The sequence below is a fragment of the Heterocephalus glaber genome, unplaced genomic scaffold (genome assembly GCF_053883595.1).
Source record: "Heterocephalus glaber isolate CG9 unplaced genomic scaffold, H.glaber_assembly_v1.0 deba00001606, whole genome shotgun sequence".
NCBI lineage: Eukaryota > Metazoa > Chordata > Mammalia > Rodentia > Bathyergidae > Heterocephalus > Heterocephalus glaber.
This window is the reverse complement of record NW_028258377.1, coordinates 6,584,094-6,608,939: the sequence shown is the minus strand read 5'-3', so window position 1 is coordinate 6,608,939 and position 24,846 is coordinate 6,584,094. Positions and strand designations below refer to the sequence as shown.

The 24,846-nt window shown below is 40.1% G+C and overlaps 1 long non-coding RNA gene and 2 pseudogenes across 2 annotated transcripts; all 3 read right to left on the bottom strand.

Annotated features, from left to right (window-relative positions):
* Positions 1-1,684: 1,684 nt before the first annotated feature.
* Positions 1,685-23,165, bottom strand: LOC147822909 (uncharacterized). 2 transcript variants are annotated; one of them, XR_015444731.1, is made up of 6 exons: positions 22,814-23,165; positions 21,576-21,797; positions 19,680-19,770; positions 7,802-8,358; positions 2,143-2,483; positions 1,685-2,019 (listed from the first exon to the last, which is right to left on the bottom strand). It is a non-coding gene; the product is annotated as an uncharacterized LOC147822909 (long non-coding RNA). The 2 variants fall into 2 exon arrangements; XR_015444732.1 differs by lacking the exon at positions 2,143-2,483.
* LOC101710485 (mitochondrial outer membrane protein SLC25A46-like) lies at positions 11,134-12,456 on the bottom strand (annotated as a pseudogene).
* On the bottom strand, positions 14,118-15,315 carry LOC101710122 (gamma-secretase subunit APH-1A pseudogene; annotated as a pseudogene).
* Positions 23,166-24,846: the final 1,681 nt, after the last annotated feature.

Here is a 24,846-nt window from a genome sequence, read left to right as displayed (position 1 = left end):
TTTTTACAGTACAACAACCAAAAGCTGAAAATTCCAGTGCCTATTAACAAATTAATGGACAAACAAAATGTAGTCTGTATATAACTATAGTGGACTATTATTTAGCTATAAAATATAATGAAGTTCTGACGTGTTACAACACAGCTGAATGTTGAAAGAACATTTCAATTTTTATTATTATAAACAATGTTGCAGTTAACATACTGACATAGTTCTCCTTAGGGGGTGCTTCTCCAATTAACTACTTAAAAGTAGAATTACTGATCTTCTAGCATTGTAACCAGTGTTGCCAAACTGCCCTTCAACATAGTTGTTTCAATCTCCAAAACCAAAAGTTCTTGAGTGTACGTTATTTCCTACACTCTTGCAAAAAACATGTATTATCAATTTCTTCAATTTCTGATACTCTAATGAATGATGGTGACTCATTTTGTTTTTTCTCATTTTTTCTTATTGCTATTGTGGGTGTGAATTTTCTGTTTATTGGTATTTTCTTTCCCTCATTTAAATTGTCTATATCCCTTGCCCATTTTTCTTTTTTTTTCCTCTTGATTTATAGGTGGTTCTTTAACTATTCTTAAGTGTGCTCTCTGTCTGTCATATATGTATGTCCCTTTTATTCCCAGTTTTTCTCTGTTATGGCTCAGATCTAGATAACCCAAAATCTTCAAGTGTTCAGAGGTGGAGTTTTTGGAAGGGGATCGCTTTATGGCTGCCCTATAGCTGACTTGCTCTTAGCAGGTGGGTCCTGGTTGGAGGTGGGTCACTGGGAGCATGGCCTGGAAGGGTGTATTCTTTTCCCTGGCTGCTTTCATCTCACTCTGCTTCCTGGTTGCCATGATGTGAGTAGTTTTTCTCTACTGTACCCCTCTTCCATACCATTTCTGCTTTGGAGCCAGCTGACCATAGACTGAACCATGAGCCAAAATAAACTTCTCATTTGTCAGAATGATGAGAAAGTAACTAAGACATTCTCATTTTTTTTAAACTTTGATCTTTCGATGTACAGAGATTTTTCTTATCACCATTTGATTGGTCCATCCTTTCAGCACTGATGTGAAATGTCAGCTTTATATTTAGTAAATAAATATCATGTTAAATCTAATGAGTCTCTAGATTTTTCTATTTTATTGATCTATTTGTCTATTTCTATATGGATTGTTCTAATTATTTGACTTCATTTTTGTATCTATGTTAGAGCATTTTTCTTGTTTTAGAAATTCTTGGGTATTTTTGTGCACTTCACTTTTGAATTAATTTTAGAATTAACTTTAAATTTTCCTGGACAATACTTGCCATTTTTAAAGTGATTTTTTTTATTTGTAGATTAACTTGTAAAAGAGAGAAATGTTTACATTATGCTATCTTCTCATCCTATAATATAACATGTATTTTTGTTCTGGTCATCTTTTATAGCTATATTCTTCAGGGATGGTCTTAAGTATTATTCTTACAAACTTTTGAGGATTTTTTTTTGAGTACATAGACTTTACATGGATATTGCTAGTGATCAGACAAAAATTGGCCCACGTGTATTTTCTGACAATATATGATGACATTTAAAATTTTTCCAGGACAGTCAACTAATCAACTATTAGAAATAATCATAACTATTCTAAACTCATCCTCAGCCTCAGGAAATGATAAGTTATGCCTCTGACAAGCAAGACTTTGCTCAAGACAGCTAGCCCAGGCTATCTGGGGAGCCAGTGGCCTCCTAAGACTCGCCATGGACCGCATGGCCTTAGTGCCCAAAGGTCAAGATGCCAACAGTACTCAGTCATTAAAATAGCCCATTGCATATGACAAATTACCTACTTGGCATGGTGCCTGACAGTGGTGATTCAGCAATCGATAAGGCAAATAAGATTTAAAAAAATGTCCTTTTAATACACACTGTATTTTGAAACTTCAATTTTGTACTGAGCTTTTTCTTGCTGTGGTAATATGATCTTGGTGGGTAGAGCAGAACCTTTTTTTCCTTCAGGGTTCAGGGTGAAATGATACACCATTTCTTTCCTAGGAAATAAGATATGCAAAGACATCATCGGTTTGTCATTAGATATGGTAGATCTATATTGGATAAACAGCCTTCTTTTAACTAGGGACCTGACCAGCAACCCACTCACATTGCCCCCTCACCCTAGGGCTTATTTCCTCAGGTGATGACAGCTTCTGGAGGGATAGGGAAGGTAGGGTTAAGAGAAAAAACTGCCTCTGATCAATACAGCTCCAGCATCATCATAAATAATTTAACCACGTATTCTGTCTTTAGTTTCTTTGATCTGCTTCTCTCATCAAGACTGGTTGTGTTACTGCCACAAAACTTTGCTCTTTTCAAAGCTGAAGAACCTTCAGTTAGAACCTCAGTCATCTTCTGGGGTACAGGTCTACTTTGTCCTACTCCTTCTGTCTCATGTATGCTAAGCATCAGTGTTTTCTTTTATTCATTCTGAAGTATCTTGGTGTTGTTGCTTTGAGAGCTGTAAGCCAGAAATAAAGAAATCGCTTATTAATGCTGGGAATAAGATAGATGGGCTGACTCTATAAGCCTTCTTCCTGTTCTTTGACTTTGAAAGGTTGGTTGTTTTGTGGGTGTTAGAGAGAAGCTAGGGAGAGGAAGAAAGAGGGACAATTTACAGGATCTCAGATTCAGGTCTAGTCTTGTATTTGGTGGGCAACGAGTGAGGAGATGGAGTATATTAAGAAGTATTAACTAGTAAAAGTTTGGCTACTGATTATTGAATCTGGAGTTCATTAGCTTTGGGGAAAATGATGAAGCATGATTATTTTTCTGTTTTTCCATGAAGATATTTTAAATTTTTCCTCCATGTTGTGCCAGGGGTTCCCAACAAAGGGCACAGCTCATTTCTCCATTAAATGGAAATTAAGAATGTTCATAACACCAAAAAAGGCCAGGCCACTGATTTATCGATTAAACTGAAGAATAATTGGTAGATGTTCCATTATAGAGGAGGGAAGTATCTGGGAAGAAATTCAGAGTAGAAAAAAATGCTAAGAGAGTGATTCTCTCAGCATCATACTATAAAAATAACATTGACTTTGAGGAGCAGGAAGGACAAAATTTTGGTCAGACACTTTTTCAACTGCTCCCCAACTGCAAACTGGTCAGCCACAGCAAGGTGAAGAGCTGTGGTACATTTAAAAAAATATTTTTTTCTGAGTAATACTAAAGACATAAAAAGGAAAGCATGTTGAGAATTGTGTTTATTAACCTGTTTTCTGCTTTTCAAAATATAACTACTGTATTTATTCCCTTTCTACACAACACTCTCTTTCTGAGTCTTGCTGATCTTGATGCTTTTCTTGTGCCCTGAGCTTTATTTGTTTCTGTTCTTTTTGTTGTTGTTGAGACAGAGTCTCACTATAGTCCAAGCTGGCCTTAAACTCATGATCCTCTTGCCTCAGCCTTCTGAATGTTGGAATTAGAGTATAGGCCACGACATTGGGCCTCATTTGTTTCTTTTCTTATTAGTACATGTTTGCAGTACATAAATATAATATTCACATTCCTTGTGGGGAATTTGTACCTGTACATAATATATCTCAATTCCTTTTTTTCATCCCCTTTCTCCCCGCCTCCATCCATCTCTGGATTCCTTCTTGGTTTTGTAACTGTATGCAGTACATAATGTTTACATTCCTTTGTGGAGTTGGTCCACATATACAACACATCTTCATTCCTTTTTTATCCCCTTTCCCTTCCTTCCCCTCTCCCTCCATCTCATTTGCTTTTTTTCTTTTAATCCTTATTTGAAATAGAGGTTTCTTTGGAGTGTGTGTGTGTGTGTGTGTGTGTGTGTGTGTGTGATTTATTTGAGGAGACCATAGTGTATTTCAAGGAATCAAACCATAAAGCAGCCCTTCCCCAGTGCCTACACCATCTCTCTGGGTTTCATTTAGGGCAGGGCAGTGCCCGGCATCCGTAGATGAAAAGTGAATTCGGTCATCTGTTGGCTTGTCTAGTGTCAGAAAGTAATCAGCATTAATAACAAGCTGAAAAGAATCCAGTACACCCAGTCACAGCCTCGGGCTCTGATTCTTCGGTCATATCTCTTCATTTACTGTGAAATACACAGTCCTAAATTCTATCAGAGGAGACATTTTTATTGTATTTTCCATTGTAAGGGATTCTTCTACTATGAATTTTTTCCTAGCACATTTCTGGAAACAAAGGAGTAATATTTATAAATATTTTCTTAGAAAAGCAATTGTGTACATTAATATCAATGAGAAGAATATTATCTGCAAATATGTCTATTTTAGAGTTGCATCAGCTTGCTAGTGAAGAGCTTTGTGTTTCAGAAAGGCATTTCATAGTATGTTGTTTACTCTTAAAAGGAAAATTATTACTATTTATCTTTATTATTATTTTTTTTTTGAAACAGGGTCTCACTGTGTAGTTCAGGCTGGTCTTGAACTCACTGTGTAGCCCAGGCTGGCCTCCAACTTGCCGGTGATCCCCCTGCCTCAACCTCCAAAGTGCTAGGATTATGATCCCCCTGCCTCAACCTCCAAAGTGCTAGGATTATAAGCATGTACCACCACACCCAGCTTATTTTCTAATATGAAAAGATTCATAATGTAAAATATATTTTGCTCTGTGTAATATTATTTAGTTGAAATATTTGTATCTCGGTTCCAAAAAGTTAAGTTTCTTTGTTCAACATACCATCAATTCAAATTCAGTTTACCTGTACAAGAAATACATTTTTTTTTAGAGGGGTTTCACTACAAAGCCTGGGCTGGCCTCTAACCTGTGATCTTCTTCTCTTGCCTCAGCTTCCCCAGTAGCTGAGAAGACAGCTCAACACCACCATACCCAGCTAGCAAGAAATAATTTCTATTTAACTGTAAAAGTACTCAGAGTAATCATCTATTACACATTGCCCTATTACTTTAACAATGAAACAAAACAGATATTAAATACAAAGTACCAAACACCTGTTAAGTCCAATACAAATATTTATTCAATGAATAAAGGAATAAGTAAATCTATGAATATATCTACTGTACAATTGGAGAAATTGAAATTTAAAAAAGGTCTTAACCATAATCAAGCAAAGTATACCCCCACAAAGTTGCTGTTCAGAGTTCGTGGCCTCAGTCATTCCTGGATTTTTCCTTAGAATCTAACTAACAATTGTTCATGGAAACCCCCGCAATTTCACAGAAACCGCAAATATTCTCTACATTTTTTTTTTTTGGAGGGACGTTTGCAGGTAGCCAATCAGGGATCGTTATTCAGTTCTCCTTGCTGCTGACTAGCTCCTTCCCTGTAACCATCTCCCTGATGCACCAGCATTCCCCATCACAACAGGGCACTGTGCCGCCCTAGCTGTCTCCAGTGTTCTCAGTTTTGTTCCTCTTCAAGTCCTAAGTTCCTAAGATGCTGCCCTAACGCCCTGCACCTTCTAAGGCTTTATTAATATAGTATTTTATTAAGTTAAATTACATAACTGTGGGAGACATAGCATATTGAGCGTTTAAACTATAAAAACAGGCATTTTTCTGACCATATCTGAAATTTGTGGTTTTTCACAATTCGTGGATGCTCTCAGAACTTAACCCCGGAGGATTTTTAGGGTCCACTATGTAGTATAACTCAACAAATTAAGCTCGGCATGGTGGCTTGAGTCTACAGTTCCAACTGTCTGGGGAGCTGAAGAGAGAGTATCATATGAGCTCGTGAGTTTGAAATCAGCCTAGGCAACAAAGTGAGATTATTGAGATCTCTTTAAAAACTCCTTAAATTTTTAACTCTTTAAATGTTTAACTCACATATTCTTTTCCTTTTTTTCCTTTAAAAGACAAATGAAAGATTTAATAGTGGCTATTTACTCTGAAGGTGAAATGTGAAAAGAATATCTGAGGGGGAAAGAACCTTCAGATCAAAATTTCAGAATAAAAATGAGGAAAATTATTTCGCCTCTTCTTTCTTTTAATTTTGATGGTTAAAAGTCTAAAACAACTAACTAAATACTATGCTGTTACAGAATTTCATCAATTATAAAGAAACTGTGGATAAAGAAAACCTGGAAAACATAGTAAGTTCTAATTTTGTAATTGGATACCCCACTGTGTTTGCATTTTCCAATAAAAACAGTAATACCGCTTTCTCTCCACCTGCCAACAGCAGCACAGTTATAGCCTGAGAAACTGTATTTTATGGTGCATGGATCCTCCTTCTTTGTTACAGAACCTTGAAAAATGTGTCCATCTTTTTTTAAAAAATGCATTTTCCAGCCTTCTTTGTAGAAGATGGTGGTCTATGTGTTATCAATAGAAGTTGTCAGGTGGGGCTTCTCAGAAAGCCCCATTGCCTTCACTTTCCTTCCCTTCTAACTGAAACACAGTGGTGATATCTGGCACACCAACTGCAGTCTTGGACTACTGAGGAGAACCTAAAGATGATAATGTACTAAGACTAGTGAAGAAAGAGATATGAGCCTGAATGTAGGATGGAGAAACCGTGGCTCCAACTCTTTCATTTTCTACCTCCCATCTTCTTGTACCCAAGAGACAATTACAGTATAACTTGTTTAAACCGTGTTACTTTTTTGGTTGCATAAAACCAAATTTAGTCCCAAATAATATAGCCACATGATAGCCATTTGACTTTTAACAATTAATTTGGCTTCTCTGTACCTCAATCCACTCATTTTTTGAAATAAGTACAATAACAGTACTCAGTTATTATAAGATCTAAATGAGCCGATACATATAATCAGCAGAGACTGAGGGCTCCGTGAATCGTCTCTGCTTTTGTTGCTCTCTTGTACCACCTATGATATAGTGCTTCATATACACGCAAAGGGTATATGAAGAGGAAAATCACTACAATTGTTCCTTTCCATCCCCTTCAGAGTCGGAGACCTAGGTAGAGAGCTTAACAGAACACATACTATTTCTCAACTAAAAGTACCAATAACAAAGCATTTTCACAGACCCAGGTTGCTCTACTCCTTACCAGAGCTCTGAAATGAAAGTGGCTGTTGAAGCTTTCTTATCTTAGCAGGTGATTCGCTGGCTGGCTCGAGGACAGCCAGAGTCCAAGTTCCCTGTTGCACTAAGGGCCCAGTTGGCCTGGATCCATTTCATGCCCTTAGACAGTGCAGCGCACTTACCTCTGGTTAATTGCCTTCTGAATATGACTCCAAATGTAAATTGTGCAGCAGAAGACATGAGGAGCTCTAACTCAGCCACATTCCCAGCAGACAAACCCCAAGCATCTGCCTTTTCCCACAGTGACTGACTCCACCTGTCAGCCTTGGTGTGGGGACTGTAAAGTTTTGTTTTTTAAAATGAAGTCTCCTGATTTTTTTCAAGAAATCTGAACTTTTTTCCCACCTAGCTTATTGATAAGTCTTCTGACCCTTAGGTTTTTACTTTAGTATGCCAGTTAGATTAGCTCTATTCCAATTTTAATAAAAACATGACAACAGCAAATACATATTGAGCTTTCAAAATGGCTGAGGCACCACTGTGCCTTAATCCACATAAAACTCTACAAGGCAGGTATCCACTGTTCAGAGGCAGTCACCCTGAGGCTCAAACAGTGCAGTGACTGACCCCAAATCATCACATGAAGAAGTGGCAGGAGCCAGGAGAGAGTTCAGGCTCTTAGAAATCACCTGTTTCCTCTGTTCTGTATTCATAACTCAATTTTCTGCCTAACTTTTCAAGCCACAGCCACTAGGTGTGTTCTCTACCCAGGTGCCTTGGATTGTCATCATGTTTTTAGCATTGTTACTCAACATTCCAGACTTTCTTTACTCACATGGATTATCTTCCACTATTCAGCTCTCTGGATTGTTCTGTCTTCCAGGCTGCAGGCTTGCTACTTCGTTTGGGCCTTCCTTCCTTCTCAACTCACTATTGAAAGTCTGGAGAACCTCCAGCCTGCCAGGCTATCGTCAGCCCTTCAGGGGATGATTTTTTTTCTTTGAGAATTCCATTGCTGCTAGTGACGGTCAATTGGGTAAGCATGACTTCCCATAGTACATACTTAGAATCATGACTTCTTTCCATGATCCACTGTCAGCATAACAACAGCTTTTGGAGGGATGAAGTGGGAAGATGGGAGGAATTGACACAGGATTTTAAAAAACAAAAAGATAGAAAAATGCCCTTTCACTTCTGTCATCTTCCTCCTCCAAAGAAATAATCCTGACCCAAGCATGAGCAAAACATCAGACAAATCCCAGCTGTGGCATATTCTACAAAATACCTAACAAGTGTTCCTCAAAACAGTCAGTCATCAGGAACAAGTCTCCAAGTGTCACAGCCAAAAGGAAAGATGATAACTAAGTGTAACATAGTATCCTGGATGGGGTCCTGGAAGAGAAAAGGGACACCTGGTGAAAACTAAGAAAATGTGAATATAATGAATATGCTAATCATGATAGCTGGTTTATTAATTGTGACTATACACCATACTAATGTAAGAAGTTAGAAATAAGGAAACTGGATACAGATTATTTAGAACTATTTGGAATTTTTCTGTAAATCTAAAATTATTCTAAAGTAAAATGTTATTTAAAAATAAAAGTATGGGCCATGTGGTACAGTTCTGTCCTACTTGTGAGATTGTACTCAGCTGGCTAACATACTGTCTTCTTCTTTATAGAACCATTATATACCCTCTTCTCTTCCCCAGAGGGTTTTGAGTAGTTTATAGACATGTACACATTGGTTTTTATTGTTTCTCCTGATCCAGGTGGCAGCTTTTATGACTCCTGTGCTACAGAGTAATGAGAGATGGTATAGGGAATGGCTCGCTCAAGGCCACCAGAATGGGGCACAGCTGGGTGGGTGTGGAGCCCTTATTATTTGCCTCTCCCAGTGCCGTTAGAGGCTGGGCATGAAGACAGCTTAGGTGAATTCAGATACATTCAGTTCAACAAATGTTAACTGGCATCTACCAAGCATTGTAAGCACTGGGAATCTTAAACAGGTCAGTTGCCTGCTTACGGGCCACACAATGTAGTTGGGGAGAGACAGATAAATTTGTAGACATAAAAAACACTATGCCAAGGCAGGTGTGTGAAGGGTGTTAAGGGAGTAAGGGTGAAAGGCATACCAGATGGGAGGTGGTTAGAGAGCCTTAGGGAAAATCTAAACCTGGACTGCAGGTGAAGCCTCTGTGCTTGGGAAAATGTGCTTAGCTCTGCAGGGCTATCCTGTGTCTGATTTCTCATAGCTTCAAGAGCTTTTTTGAAGGCTTACTTGGTACCAGCAGTGGAACTACACTAAAGCCATTTTTCTTGGCAGGGCATGAATCTTACATTCAGTGGTCCAGTTTTTGTGAGAACATGAAAGGGCTTTGATATACCCAGTAATAAAATCACAGTCCAAGTAGCTTGGCTTCCCCCAGTGTCTCTGAGGTATGAATGGAGAAGGGAGATTTGTGCAGGATTTTCTGGGCTGTAAAATATGTTGACACTCCTAGGAGAGTAGGGCCAGCCCTGAATTTTCTGTTTATGCTATTAGGACTTATTAGTGAATTGGGACCGTGGAGATTAATGGAGATTTCTTATACCCTTTGTTTATCCAAGGCTTATTTTCTTTAGGTGTGAACCAGATCTGGCAGGCACTCCCGGGCCTCCTTTTCTCCCTTGAGAGATTTATTTAATGATCCACATTCTCTTTAGGTCTTCAGGCCTCAGAGACACTGTACAATGCCCATTTTGCCAACATGAGAGATTTTTTTTTCCTTCTTTAATGGGTCATTGCATTAAAAAGCAATTTCCCAATCTAGAGGCTCCAATCAGGTGTCTGCAGCTTTCTTTCTTTTTTTTAATGTTTTTATAATTTTTTTCATATAATTTTTTGTTCCAACACTGTTAATTACAAAAATAATCACCTCAGTGACATTTAACAAGTAACATAAATTTCAGTTGGTATGCATTCTGTGTTGGGAAACATCCACGCAAAGCCACTGTACCTCAGAGCACTAAATAGTTCATGATAAAACTGTGATCATCCTTATGAAGAATGAAAGTTTAAAATGTTTAATAACAGATCAGTCAAATGCATATCACTTTACTATATAGAGCATAACCTATCAAATTAAATTTAAGGACAATTTTCTTTTTAATTAAATTTAATTAAATTGATTATTCTTTTTTGATTATTTGTTGACCTGTTCCCCCACTCCACCCCAACTATATAAAAATGCATGAACTATTGTTTCTTCAGTATTCACCCAAATGTATTTAAAGAAAAAATGATAAGGATATCTTGTTTTCCTCTTCATATTTCTAGTTTGGAGAATGACACTTTAAGCAAAAACAAAATGAAGGTGTTATTTAATGACTACATGCTAGGCAAAAGACACAAATGCTCAGCTGAAGTTTGTCTCTTCTAAGGTAAGTCATTCAGAAGTGAAAGGCAAATGAGGTTTCTTTAAGTACACAATATATAAATATGAAAACAGCAATAGCTGCATGATTATTTTACATTCTTTCAGAAGTGTAGCTCTAAAAACAGACTGAAAATTTACATAACTAAGTAAACTACACTTTATAAACTTATAATGAATTTTAAGTGGCTGGTACTAAAGTACTGACTTTGGATGTGGACAGGTATTCTATAAATGACTAAATCTTTTGGGTATTTTGGCTTTTTGATGTTGTTCAAGCAGAAAGAGTATGATTTCATTTTATGCAACATGCTGATCTACAAGTGGAGAATATGTAGGATAAAGGAAATTCCAAGTTATATATGTGTATGTACATAAATGGATTTATATAATACACATATACAACCACTAAAATAGTTAGAGACAATGCAATATAAAACCCCTGAATGTCTGCTTACTGCTGGCCAAATTTGATCCTTAGTCTTTTTCAATAGTGGCATAATTTATTTGCTTAAAGGTAAAACCTCACTGATACAGTGATATTCTATTGCATTACGGATAATATGCCAATATCAATCTAGAAGATAAAATAACTATAACAAATATTAAGGTCAGATAGAACAGATTGAATTCAATGAAACTTTATTTTATATTTGATGACAAATTTTTGCTTTCTCCTAATATCATTTTTACTTTAGTACAAGTGCTACACTAGCTAAAATTTTATTCTTACAAGTGTTAGTTGTATTGAGCTTTTAAACTTGAAATACTTTTTTTAAAAAGAAGAGTGAATTCAATCAACAGAGACCTTTTCTACCAGTTTCACTTTCTAATCCATTTTTTCCCCAGTACTTCATTTTTATCCTTTATAATTTCATAGCAAATTGTCCAGATTACATCTTCTGGACTAACTGGTGATAGAAATTTGAAACGCTATTTTGAAGACATGTAGAGTAAATTATTTTGGTAATCTGTAAGACAGCTGCATGCAGGGTGTACTGTATTATAACAGCACCACAACCTTTATAAAAACCAAGAACTCCTTCCTCCTGCTTTATGGTATTGATACAGTCTCTCATTCCCTCATACTGTGTATCAATTGGAAGCACTTCATAGCCAAGGTCTGTATTGTCAATTATTGTGTGTGTTCCTTGAATGTGAAGGCGGTACAAAACTGTTTCCATTGGGAAGAGTATAACATCAGAGCATAGACTGGCAGCAAAGTTAGCAATAAGTTCTGGAAAATAAGCATCCAACATACTCTGCACAGGGCTACTGCTCTCAGCTAGGTGGCTATTATAAGTCTTTCTCTTTAGGATTAGTAGGACAAACTTCTGAATGATTGAGCTGATGATGTAGTGGAGAACTCCATGCAGCACCGTGGGGAAGATCAAGGAAAGAAGAGGAAGGAGTCGTTTGCTGTGAGGCACTCCCAAGCCTATCACCCTTCCAATTCCTTCTTTAACACATTCCAAAATGCCAGTATTGTCTCGAATTATCTCACTTTGTACTGTTTCAATTAGACTTGCTGAATAAAAAGGCATTGCCACAATATAAGTTAGGGCTTTCAGTAGAAGGTGTTCACCTATTTGTTTAGGATTCCATTTGTGGAGAACCACCCTTGGCAAAGGTGTGAATTCACTAATTATGCCTTCTGCTCCAAGTGTGACTCCTTGGACAATGAATTTACTTCCCATTCCTTTCCATAGGGCTCTTGGTCCCTGAGTTTTGTTGAAGCTATACATAATGTTGATGACTGTAAATGGAGTGAGATGATAATGCCATGCCAAGCATGGTAATTAACCTGACATTGGCGGCGGAGAACAATGCAAGGGTGGGCCAGTACATTTTCTGTGAAGAGACTTGCAAGTCCAATACCAAATCCAGCAAATCTATTCAACCCAGTGCAGGTTCCGGCTGCCCGGGATGCCTGGGGGAGTCGTCACCCGGTGGCCTAGGTCGGACCCGGAGCTGAAGGACCTTGCAGGGAAAGTGATGCCGAAGCCCTGCTCGTCCCGGGCACCACCCCGGTAGCCCAAGCCATCGAATTCGTCTGGGCATCGCGGATGCATCACAGCCGGGGCAGGTTGAGGCGAGCCCACCCAGAGCCCACGGCCGCTAGGGCCAGGGCGACCTAGGGCCTCACAGTTTTCCCCGCTGGGCAGCTGCGCTGCGTCTGGGGAATTCTCTCTCTCTCTCTTTTTTTTTTTTTTTTTTTTGAGATGGGATCTTGCTGTCCTAGGCTGGCCTTGAACTCCTCCTGCCTTAGCTTTGCATGTAAATTGGAATTATAAGCATGCACTACGGGCCCCTGGCTCTTTCTAATCTTATTCTAGTAGCTGGAATTACGTGTGCCCTTCCCATGTCGTTTTCCGAGAAGTAGAGAGCAGTCATCGGCTGGGTCCTCTTCTCCCTCTGCTTGCCAACATCACCACCTTCCTCTCTCATGCCAGTGTCTCTCAAAGACACTTCCGCACCACATTCTGAGAGTTGATGCCCTTCCCTTCGTAGCCACTTTCCTAAGCATAGAAGAGAAACTTCTATTCAGCACCTAGTGTGGTCTCATAGGCTGCCAAAAACACCAATAACTGCTGAGCCGTCAGAGGGAAACTGGTCATTTTATAACATCGCCTTCTCGACATTGATGGGATGGCCCTAGCATGTAGGAAAAGATTGAAAAGGTGGTGTTTTCTCTCGTATGTGGCCTCTAGTGGGGGAAGAGGCAACATGAAACTAGGAGACAGCAAGAGAGGGATGGATATGATCAAAATATGTTCTATGCATATATGAAAACACCACAATGAAACCCACTATTCTGTATGACTAAAATGCACTAATAAAAAGACAGCATGTAGAGGTAAGTTTACAATGATGGAGGAAGGAAAAGGATATGAGAACATGATTTTTAAAGTGGACATAGATTAGCTAGAAATGGAGAAGAATTTCTCCTTTTTAAAAAAATAAAGTCCTTTTTATTAGTCAAAATCACAATCACCTTGATTAAAAGGATAGGACACTCCACCCTTGTAGAAAATGATACAGTTTATAGAAAACCTCCCCAGGCCCCACTCCACTCCAATTAAAAACTAGAAAAAAACCTGCCCTCCTTCCCTGTCATCATGCCACAGTAGTCCGACCCCTCCAGGGGCACCGCAGCTGCTCCAGCACCCTCCACTGCACCTTGGGGAGAGGAAGGACGCTGGTGGTCAAGGAGGTTACAGTCATTAGTTCCAATAATGCCAGTTCCCACACACGCACTTCCTTCTTTTCTCCCAGGGCCTGGGAGCAAGAGGAAAAGGAATAGAAATAAGGCCAGCCAAGAGCAATTTGAGGAGGGAAAATATAGCCCAAGGAGGTTAGAAGAGCTTCACCATAACTCCTCCCTCCTCCCATTAAAAAAAAAAAAAGGCAGTTGAGGCCTTCATCACATCAAAAATGGTTCCCTTCAGACCTGAAAAAAAGACCCGGACATCCAGTCTGGGGACAGGGGACCGGAAAACTCAGAGTTCATCTACCCTTGAGTTTCCGTTCATCTCCAAGGCAATGGCTAAACTAGGCCCCTTTTCTTGGCAACCTGCACTGTCCAGAACTGGAGATGGAGAAATACAGGGCAAGGAAGAGGGCCCCAGGCCCAGGGGTCCGTCCCCCACCCCCGCCCCCAGGTTCCCTCAGCCCTCAGGTGAGATGCACAGGGCAGAATACACCATCACCCGACTGTCCTCTTGCTGTGGCCCTGCAGAGGGGAAGGGGGGTGAGTCACGGGCAGGGTGAGACCAGAGCACTGACATATGGGGAGTCCTGGACAACAAGGGGTCCCCAGGTGGTGGGGATAAGTGAGGATTCAAACCCACCAGTCATTGACTGGTAAAGCTAAGATAGCAAAGGTCACAAATGGACACCGGAAAACCCTGAAGAGGATGGGACAGACTGAGCACGTGGGAAATGGACCCAGCAGGGCTGGGTTCAGTCATGGGCAGAGGGCAGCCATGCAGGAGCTGTCAGGCGGTCAGTCCAGGTAGTCAGTCTTTACATGAGAGGCTGCGCTGGATAGGGACCCTCCCACTGTGATGAAGGCCCAGAGCCCCATGGAAACAGTGACTGCATAAATGGGCAGCAGGCTGGCTTCATACCATGGGTTCAAGAATGTCAGTCCTGATGTCAGTAGGTGACTCCCAACCACCAGGCCCAAAGCCCAGTACTGTCTCCTCTCACAGGCATCAAAGAACACAACTCCCCAAAAGATATGGAACAGGTAATGGCAGTTGTCAGAAAGGCTGAAGTCAGGAAGTAATAGGGTGAGTCTCCATGGATCCCAACCACACCTGGCCCAAGTGCATCCACCAAAATATTGATAACAGAGAAGACACCACTGATGATACTGAAGGAGAGACCAGAAACAGGCCAACTGTCAGATGGAGATGGGTGATCTTCCGTCCTCACTCAGTGATGTTAATCCCTTATCTGCCTTCTTAAGCAGCTTGTAGTAGGCAAAACAGAACAGTTCCTGTAGAAGGACAGAGACAGCAGCACCAAATATCAGGAGGCCATACTGGAGCTGGGCATCTGACCAATCTGTCACATGGACCAAGATGAACCAGATCATGGAGGCCAGAAGCAGGGAGACCAGCCAGAAAAATGGCGTCTGCTACCAAGATGATAATGTGAAAGGGGTCCCCAGCCACCGTGATCAAGAACAACACGAAGGCTGGGCAGAACGTGATGAAAGTGCATCTGAAAAACTTGCAGACCCCATGGCTAGGCAGCTGGGGAGTTGGTTGGGACCCTGGCCAAGGGAGGCAAATGAGAGGAGTTTGTGTGTGGTGATGGTGTGACCCCCATGAGGGGCATGGAAGGTGGGGGGCACTGCAGCCCCAGACGAAGGTCCCTCTGAGTTTGGGGAAGAATCTCTTTAAGGAAGGAACAGTTAGTGATCAATATGTCCACATACATTCTTGGAAAAACTGTGATTTAGTACCCAGTGGTCATATCAGAAGATGTTTTTCTTCTATAACTTATTTTGATATAACTTAATTTCTTTTTGCAATAACTTTATTACTATTAAAATACATTAAATCTTGAAAAAGACTATAATTTTAGATTTGATCTAAGGGATAAGAAATGGGTTTAGCCCAGCGTGGAGGCGCATGCCTGTAATCCTAGCACTTGGGAGGCAGAGGCAGGAGGATCACTGCAACTTCAAGGACAGCCTGGGCTACATAGTGAGTTCAAAGACAGCCTGAACTACATAGGAAGAACCTGTCTCAAAAAAAAAAAAAAAGGAAATGAGTTTAGATGCTATCCTTCATTTTACGAAACAGGCTACAAATCAGAGTAATACTTTGAATTATAATGTTTTGAAAGGATTTATAAATATACAATGGACCCTTGACTTATGAACTCAATACATTCTTGTGGGCTGGTTTTAACTTAAGTTGGTCAATTGAAGGCTCAGGCTCCTCTACACAGCCTTCAAAGTCTCTCTCCTGCATTCAGGCAGATCTCACCGTCCTTAGAGAGACACTGGCCTGGGATTTCTCAATTAACCCCACACAGGAAAGGATGTTGTAATGTTCCTTCCAGAACTCTTTAAGGGTTAAATCTGTATCAGAGGCCATCTGGAAGCACAAGTGGCCAGCATGTGGGTCGTAACTCAAGACGTTGGTTGTAAGTTAAAAGTAAAACTCTGGTCACAACCCAAGTTGTTTGTATGTCAGGCCAGTTGTAACTTGAGGGTACACTGTATACACTATTTTTAAAAGAGGAAATAGTTTTATGACAGAAATTGCCAGTGAGAGTCCCTGATTGATTTACCCAATAAGTATGAATTATGTACCTACCATGTGCTGTTTACTGCCTAGAAATTTTATAGTGAATAAACCAAGATATGACACCAAGAGCTTCCAATCTGGTTGAGAAAGCAGACAGTAAATAGAGAATTATAGTATAATATGGTAAGTACTGTAATAGGCATACAATCAGAACCAGGGAGCAACAGGGTGGAAATAAGACTTTAAAATGGGTTCAGTCTCAGACTCAATCTGCTGAGGGAGATGAAGCTTTAATTTTAAGTTGAGAATTGAAGGATTAGAGTTCAGAAGGGTGGAAAGAACAAAGCTAGGGCACAATACCTTCAGGGGCTATACAGTACTTCACTATGAGAGGGCTCGGGAGAGAATGACCAGAGATGTGCCAGAAAGGTGGACAGGGCTTAGAGCTCCAAGATCTTGTGCTGCATGCTATGAAGGTAGACATTACCCTGCAGACCAACACACTGTAAACTCAAATGTTCTTACTCATCACTTAGGGGTCTTGTAAAAATGTGGATGTTGATTTGATAGGTCTAAGAAGGGGCCTGAGATTCAACTGTTTTACAAAGTTCTAGGTGGGCTGGGGATTTAGCTCAGTGGTGCCAACGCCTGCCTCACAAGCACAAGGGCCTGAGTTCAATCCCTGGTACCAAAAAAAAAAAAAAGATCTAGGTGCTGCTCCTACCACTGCTGCAATAAAATATGGCCTGCAATAAAATATGTATGTGGCAAAAACATTACAAATTCCAGTATCTGGAATGCATTACCCATGGGCTAAGATATGAAACCTTTAGCCCAATGAGAGAAAAATGTCTGAAGAAAGCATCTAACCCATAGATGGGCTAGACATGAGCCAACTACAGCCTCAGGATGGTGGATTCTGCCCCAAGGCTGCCTCCCAGATTGACTGCAGGTGCCCTACAAATAGGGCCAATGGTGTGAATGAGGTAGGGAGGCAGGACTAGTACAAATGACCCAGTCTGCACTGTAAGAAACACAATCTGGCCTTTTAGTGGGCACCTCAAATAGTCACAGTTACCCAAATGACCGATACTTCTTGTCAGCATGGCCTGAGCCTTCTCAGCAGTGAGCACTTAGACACTGAAATCTTGGCTCCAGTTCACCTCTGGAGTGGGACTTGGTTCATCTCAACCTGTGCTGGGTTTGGAAGCAGCCCATCTCTCTCAGGCTTAAAGGAAAAGAATCTGTTATTCAGTGGCAGCAAAGGAGGGGTAGAATTAGAAACTAAAAAACTTGCTTTAGGGCCTCCCAAATTATTGCCTCATTTTTGTTTTATGGATTTATAAGTTATTTTTTGTCACTTATGCTTTCTCAAAATATGACAAGGATGATTAATCTGGCCATTTTTGCCTAATAAATAGTAACAGATTTCTGGAATAGTAAAATGCTAGACTGTATCAAATGAATGAAAATTTGAGTTTCTGCAGAGTCAATTGGTTTTTAGGATGTCATTGTATCTAAGTGTGTGTTGTAGTTATTTTTCTCTCATTGATGAAACAAAATACTGGACACCCAAAGTTAAAGGGGGAAAGGCTTGTTAAGCTCACAATTTGTAGCGATTTCAGCCTGTAATCAGTTGGCTCCAAGGCAGAGTGGCTTGGCAGAGGGGCATCACAAAGGAGAAACAGTTCATGACAGGCAAAAGACAGAAGAAACAAGGGACCTTAACAGAGTCTTTCTGCCCCTTTTATCTTATCCAGGCTACTTAGGGTGAGTAGCACTCACATCCTTTATTCCAATGCCCTCGATCCTAGCATTGCACCATGAATCAATTCCAGTGTCACACACTCTAGATTCAACCACCTCTGAAAAGCCCCACCTATGACTGCACGAGGCTTCGGGGGACATCTAGATACAAGCCGTAACAGTATGTATAAATATATCCACACAATATGATTATGTCTGCAAGTGAATTTCTAGAAAGGGAAGTGGTACTGTAGTATTCACTAACTTTGGAGAGGAAAACTGGGGAAGGCAGGGAGTTGGAGTAGGGTGTGGGAGGGAATTTTCTTGCCAACAGTACCCCTTTTATCCTATCTAAATTTTTTTCTGATGTGATGACTAAATTTTGCCTTTAACTCTGCTGGTTTGGGTAATGATCTTTTTCCTCCTGGGTCATCTAGTATTAACACTCTTGTGCTGTGTGTGTAACTGGAAGAGATTAGGTCTCCTGAAGATTAAATCCAGGTTGCTTAACTGACTAGAGTCTGCTGGTAAGGATATCAATCTTTGAAATAAGAATGTCCCATAAGTCAGACATTTCTCCATTTCTTCTGTTGATAATTTTTGCCCTCTCTGCAGACAATAGTGAAACAGTTGATATGAGATGCAGCTTCACAAAATAAAAGGGAATTGGGGGGAATGATATTTGCTTTGAATATGGTCAAATATCTTTGTTGATGGCCCTCACTCCCTCTTCTCCCCACACCCCCACACTATAATATCATAGAACTGTGAAGAAAAGCACATCCCAGATACGTGCTATACAGACTAGTAACGCTCAATGGAGAGCTTCCATTACCCTATTATATATTTATAAGTACAGAAGAGGCATTATTGTCTTCCATAAATACTATGAGTATTAAACATTCAACAGTTACAACCTAGTCTGCAATCTCCTGTGACTTATACAAAACCTCATTTTACTAAATTGGAGCAAGCTCTCTAAACTTATTTAGACTCTAAAGTTATATTGGCAATGACTGCTGTACAAATGAGGGCTGAAATAATTTGAGCTAGGGCTCTATCATTCTGTAGTTCATTTCCTTTCCTCCAAGTGGGGAACAGAGTCTTGTTCAAAAAGACTTAAAAGCAGTGCTTCCTGAAACTCATTTGTCTTCCTACATCGAATGGGCATTATTTAGAAATCCTTACATTTTAGCTTTCATCTATGAGGAACATAGGGATAAAATATGTTTTCAACATAATAATGAACATTAAACCAACCCCATCTTGTAATTGTTTCTGGCAAAAACATGGTGTTGGATACAACTTAGAGTGGCTATGCCTGAGGTAGAAAGTCAAGAGTGATAGCTTTATTTTTTCTTTTATAGGCTTCAGTCTTCCTACAACTGATCAACCTCCCAGGAAAAGAGTATTTGGTAGAAACATCACTGCCTCCTAAAGACACCGTCCAAACCATTGCTTAAGAGACAGAGAACATTTATTGAAGTTGCTGTAAGACCATGTACTTTCCATGCCAGAAGGAACCTCATGAATTATTTAATACAGTAAGTTCTAAACCTGGTTTCTCAGCACAGTGGGCCCATAGAGCTTACAAAGAAAAAGAGCCTGTCTCCATCATAGCCTTCTGAATGAAAATAACAGCTTTAGAAGTGAGGCCTTGGAATCTACATGTTTTATAGGCTTCTTGGGCCATTCTAATGAAACATACCTTTTATTGTATAAATAGATGTTTAGAGAAAAAAAAACAATTCAAGACTGTATTAACTGTTATAAAAACTTACATGCCTTCAGGGGCTAGCCAGGTAACAGAAATATGAGGCAGTCTTATACAAAATCCAAGGAAGTAGTACACTGAATATAAAAGCTTGCAATCTGAAACATTCAAATTAGCATTTAAAATTTTTTTAATATCAAAGTTTTCAAAGATAATACCATGCTGATTTCCAATTAAGCCAAACTTCAGAACATTAACAGTATTTTGTTCTCTCTCTCCTAATTCTATGATCTTAAGATATCTTCACTGGATAGCTTTTAAATATTAGGGACTTTTATAATATAACATAAACTATTATCACAGCTAACAAATTAAAAATAATTCTTTATGCTGGGCATTGTGGCACATGTCTGTAATCCCAGCACTCGGGAGCCTGAGGCAGGAGGATCCCACTGTGAATTTGGGGCCAGCCTGGGCTACATAGTGAAATCTTGTCTCACCAAATAAAAAACAAAAAAATAATTCTTAAAATCATCTAACAGCTTGCATGCATCCAATTTCTCTATTTCAAAATTGCCTTAAAAGTTACCTTGGTCAAATTACAACCCACAGGTTGCATTTGATTGCTGTATTTCTTATATTTCTTTTAATTTAGAATAGTTTACCTTATCCTTCTCCATTTGCTTTATGCCATTAACTTGCTGAAGAAACCAGACTTGTCTTTAGGATGTCTCATTTTCTGAGTATGGCTGAATGATTCCTTGTGGTATCATTTTACTTGTTCCCATTTCACATGTTAGACATGGAAAGTTAAAACTAGTAGAGTGGTTAGGTTCAGCCTCAACTGTTTTAGTAAAAATGTCATGGATGGTATTTTGTATTTCACTTTGTGTTTTATCAGGAGGCAGGCAATGACTGTTCCTAGCACTGTGTAGATGTTTGATGCTAGGACTGACCAGTGGACTCAGGTGGTGGCAGCTTGAGCCTTCCAATTTGAAGTTTTCCTCAACATTTCTACTGGTTTCAGTATCCATTGATAATTGTTTCATACAATCTATTAGCATTTGCAAAACACTTATTTCCTAACACCATCACTGTTTCTACATTTATGAGCTAAGAGTTTTTGTAAGGAAGAGAACATTCCTTCATCAACTATGACAACTTGTTTACTCTGAAGATGCAGTTTGTTCAGAATCGCTAACATATTATTTATAGAGAAATGAATTAATTTTCTAAAGTAAGTGCATGTTTAAACACTGCCCTTTCCAAAGTAAATGCCACCTAAAAGTGGGCCTAGCCTAGGGACTACCAGCCCCATGACCTTTTTCTTTATCTATTCCTGCTTCCCAGCCTGAGGCTCAGTGTGTCAGCAGCAGCAGGGAACTTACTGGGGTTCCCCACGCTAGCCTCACATAGCTCTAACACTGCAGTTCTTTTTTTCTTTTTATGGTACTACATTTAACCTAGGGCCTCATGCATGCTAGGCAAGTGCTCTAGCAATCAGCTACATTCCCAGTCCTTTATTTATTTATTTATTTGTTTGTTTATTTATTTATTTTTGGTACCGTGAATCGAACTCCAGTCCTTGCGCTTGCGCAGCAGGCGGCGAAACCACTGAGCTAAATCCCCGGCCCTCCCCAGTCCTTTTTTAAAGCTGTTTACTTTGAGACAGGGTCTTGCTGAACTGCCTCAGTCTCCTGAGCAGCTGGGATTACAGGAGTGTGCCATTATACTGGCACACAATTCTTTAAAGTTTTCAAATATTGATTATTAATTCTTCTAGTCAACAAATACATATTATTTGTTGCGCATAATAAAAGTTTTAAGAAGTCCAGTCATTGGCAGAACCAAAGTATGGCCTAGCTGAGATGTACAATTAGGATTAAGCATGTAACCATTCTTCTCTCTTAAAAGCTAACCAATAAATGCATAATAAATACAGAGTGCAATAATATGTACTCACCTTCACAGCCAAGTCCTTTAGGCTTCGTTTTCTTACTGATGATCATATCTAAGCTCTGCCTGAACAGAAATCCTAGAGATGCTGCTGAATCTACTCCTCTTCCGAAAGAACAGCCTCTCATGTATTTGAGTATCAAAAAATAGTCCATTTCTCTTTGTCCCCTGGAAAGCGTGATCTTCCTACCTCTGACCTTTTAAAATGTGTAGCACTTATTGTGGTATCCTAAAAGTACAGAGGATAATAGTGTCATCATCTCCTTCATTTTAGCTACCCTACTTCTATTAAAGTAATTTGGTAGGTATACTAAGTTTGAAAAATTGTTAATATGTTTTTTACCTTTGCACTTCCTATTCCACCAGAGGCACTCAATTACCTTGAGAGTTTTAGAATATTACAGCAAGGATGAAGGGAGAAAATATGCAGCATTTGAATTTGCAGTGAAATAAAAACATACAAGTTCAACTTCATTACCTGAGAGAGGGTTTTCTAATTAGGCTCCAATTAACATGAAAGTCAGTAGTAAGAGAATTCAGGTAATAAAGAAAGGTTAAGTCACAGATGAAGGTTAAGTCTCTGCCACAGATGAATGAAGATGAAGGATGAATCCCATTACTCTCAGCCCTGAGAAAATGCAGAAATGATGAAAGATGGGCAGAAGAAAGGAGGTGGGTAGAAGTAGCAAGGCCTAGACAGACAAGCATGAATGAAGGTACATAGAAGCTGCTGGCCCATCACTACTGCCCTTAGAGCTGGGTAAGTGGGGGCCACTGCACTGCAGAGGATCCCATTCCGACACTTCTCCCCACAAGATGAAGAATCAGGAAGGCCACATTTTAGGGCATAGCACAGGTACCAGATATTTTGGAATTCCTTATTATGTTTTATATCTAGATGTCCCCTCAAAGCCTCATACACTCACAGGTGCACCTCTGGAAAGGTGATTGAATCATGGGGCGTGATACTCATCAGTGGAGTTCACTTATGAGTTTATAGATAGATGTGATGCTGGATGAAGCCTGGTTGGAGCAGGTGGGTTGCTGGGGGTGTGGCCTGGAAGGATCTATCTCCCTCCTTCCTCCTTTGATCACTCTTTGCTTCTATGTAATGAAACCTCTGAAAACTGGGAGCCAAAATAAACTTTTCTTTCTTTAATTTGTGGGTGTCAGGTACTGTGTCTCAGCAACAAGAAAGAAACTAAGATTTTGGTACTGAGAATGGGGTTGTAGCTGTGATATTACCTGAAGCCTTTGGAACTGGCTTGTGGGAGGAATTTTTAAAGCTTTGGAGATCCCGGCTGGAAAAGCCGCCCTAGAATTCTGTAAGCCAAGCCTGATGGGAGATTCTGCTCAGAGTTCAGAAGCCCAGAATGCTGATAGAAATGCAGCTAGTAAACATCAGGCTCAGGAGGTTTCAGTTGGGAACAAGAACTCTACTGGCAGTTGGACTCCAGGTCATGTGTGTCATGCTCTGGAAGAAAATTTGTCTACATTTTGCTCCTGTCCTGAGACACTTCAGGAGACTGAGATTAAGGGTAGCAGATTTAGACTGAGATTAACCTGGCAGAAGAAATTTTAAGGCAGTGTAATGTTGAGGTGATGTCATAGCTATTATTGTGTCATAGCTGGCTTTTAGCCAGCTCTTCTTTGAGACTCAAGAGTAGAAGCACAGCTGTATGATTTAAAAGGTTTTGAGTTTCACCAGAAAGGAAGCTTCTGTAAAGTTGGGGCCTGCAAAGATGGAGCAGAGGTGAGCTTGGTTGCTGAAAAGATTAGCATTAAAAAGAAGCCAAGTTGTAAAGTTGATACTACCAATTTATCATTACTAAATGTTGGGTTAAAGTACTGAATTATTTATTTATTTATTTTCTTGTTGCTTCAGAAGATGACTGCATTTTAACTTTTGTTATATACCAAATTTAAGATGTGCAGACACCATTATTTACATTGTTCTGCCAAAGAGGTCAAGGTTGTGGTGAACTTGCTCACTTAAATCAGAGAAATAATTTTCAATGGAAAACAAACAAAAAAAGAAGCCAAATACTTTATAACAGGATGATAGGAAAGATGCTGTGAGAGAACGTGAGGAGCCAGTAAGTCCCCACCGGATTCACAGGCTCAAAATTGCAAAAGTGAAAGACTGAGAAGAAAGCCCCAGCACACCATGCTCCAGATTCGCTGCTGTGTAGGGAATTTATTCCTTAGGATTCAGTTTATAGCACTCAGCCACCCAGGCACTCCAGAGACCCCTACAGCCACGAGAGAAGGAAGCCTAACTACTACTCCAGCTGGCAGCAAACCTTGGCCTTATGCACATGGTGCTGGTTTTACATGCATAAAGAATGCAAGAGTTGTGAGGTCAGGAAGGCTTCCAGTCAGATTTCAGAAGGAGTTGTTGGAGGCCAAGCAGTGTGTGAAGCTGTGAGAATGAAGCCTAAACTGCAGTGGAGTCCCCATGATGTTGGAAAAGCCAGCAATGTGGAATATTAAAGGAAAGCCACAAGGCATGAGCAAAGCCAGCCCAAAAGAGAACCCGTGAGTGCTACAACCACTGGCACTACCACAGAGCAGGACCGCTCAAGCCTTTTGGAGCTCACATCTCACCACAACTTGATCTGGGTGCTGGACATGGAATTACAGGACTTAATGTTTGCCCTTCTGGGCTTCAGTCTTGCTTTGGTCCCATACCTTTCTATTCTTCTACTTCTCCCTTTTGGAATGGGAATGTTTACCCTGTGACCTTGTATGTCGGTGTGTTTAACTTTCTCTTCATTTTCACAGGGGTCCATAGCTAAGAATTTGCCTTAAATCTCAAAAGAGTCTCTGAACTTGGGACTTTCCAGCTCTGCTGAAACAATTAGGACTTTGGAAACTCATAGAAATGAACTAAATGCATTTTGCTTATTACAGGGATGGGCATCAGTCTTTGGGGGCCAGGTCAGAGTGTTATAGTTTATATCTAGATGTTTCCCCAAAGCCTAATGCACCCATAAATGGGGTTTTGGAGAGGTGATTGGATCATGTGGGCATGGCAGTCATCAGGGGATTGGTGCACTAATCCACTGATGAGTTTATAGTTGATGTGATATTGGGTGGTGAAGCCTGATAGAAGGTGGGTCACTGGGGGTGTGTCCTGAAAGGGTATATAACTCCTTCCCTAATCCCTTGATTGCTCTTTGCTTCCTGTCTGCTATGCTATGAGCTCTTTGTCTTCTGCCATGCCACCCTGTCTTGGAGCCAGCTGGCTATGGACTGAAACCTCTACAAACTGTAAG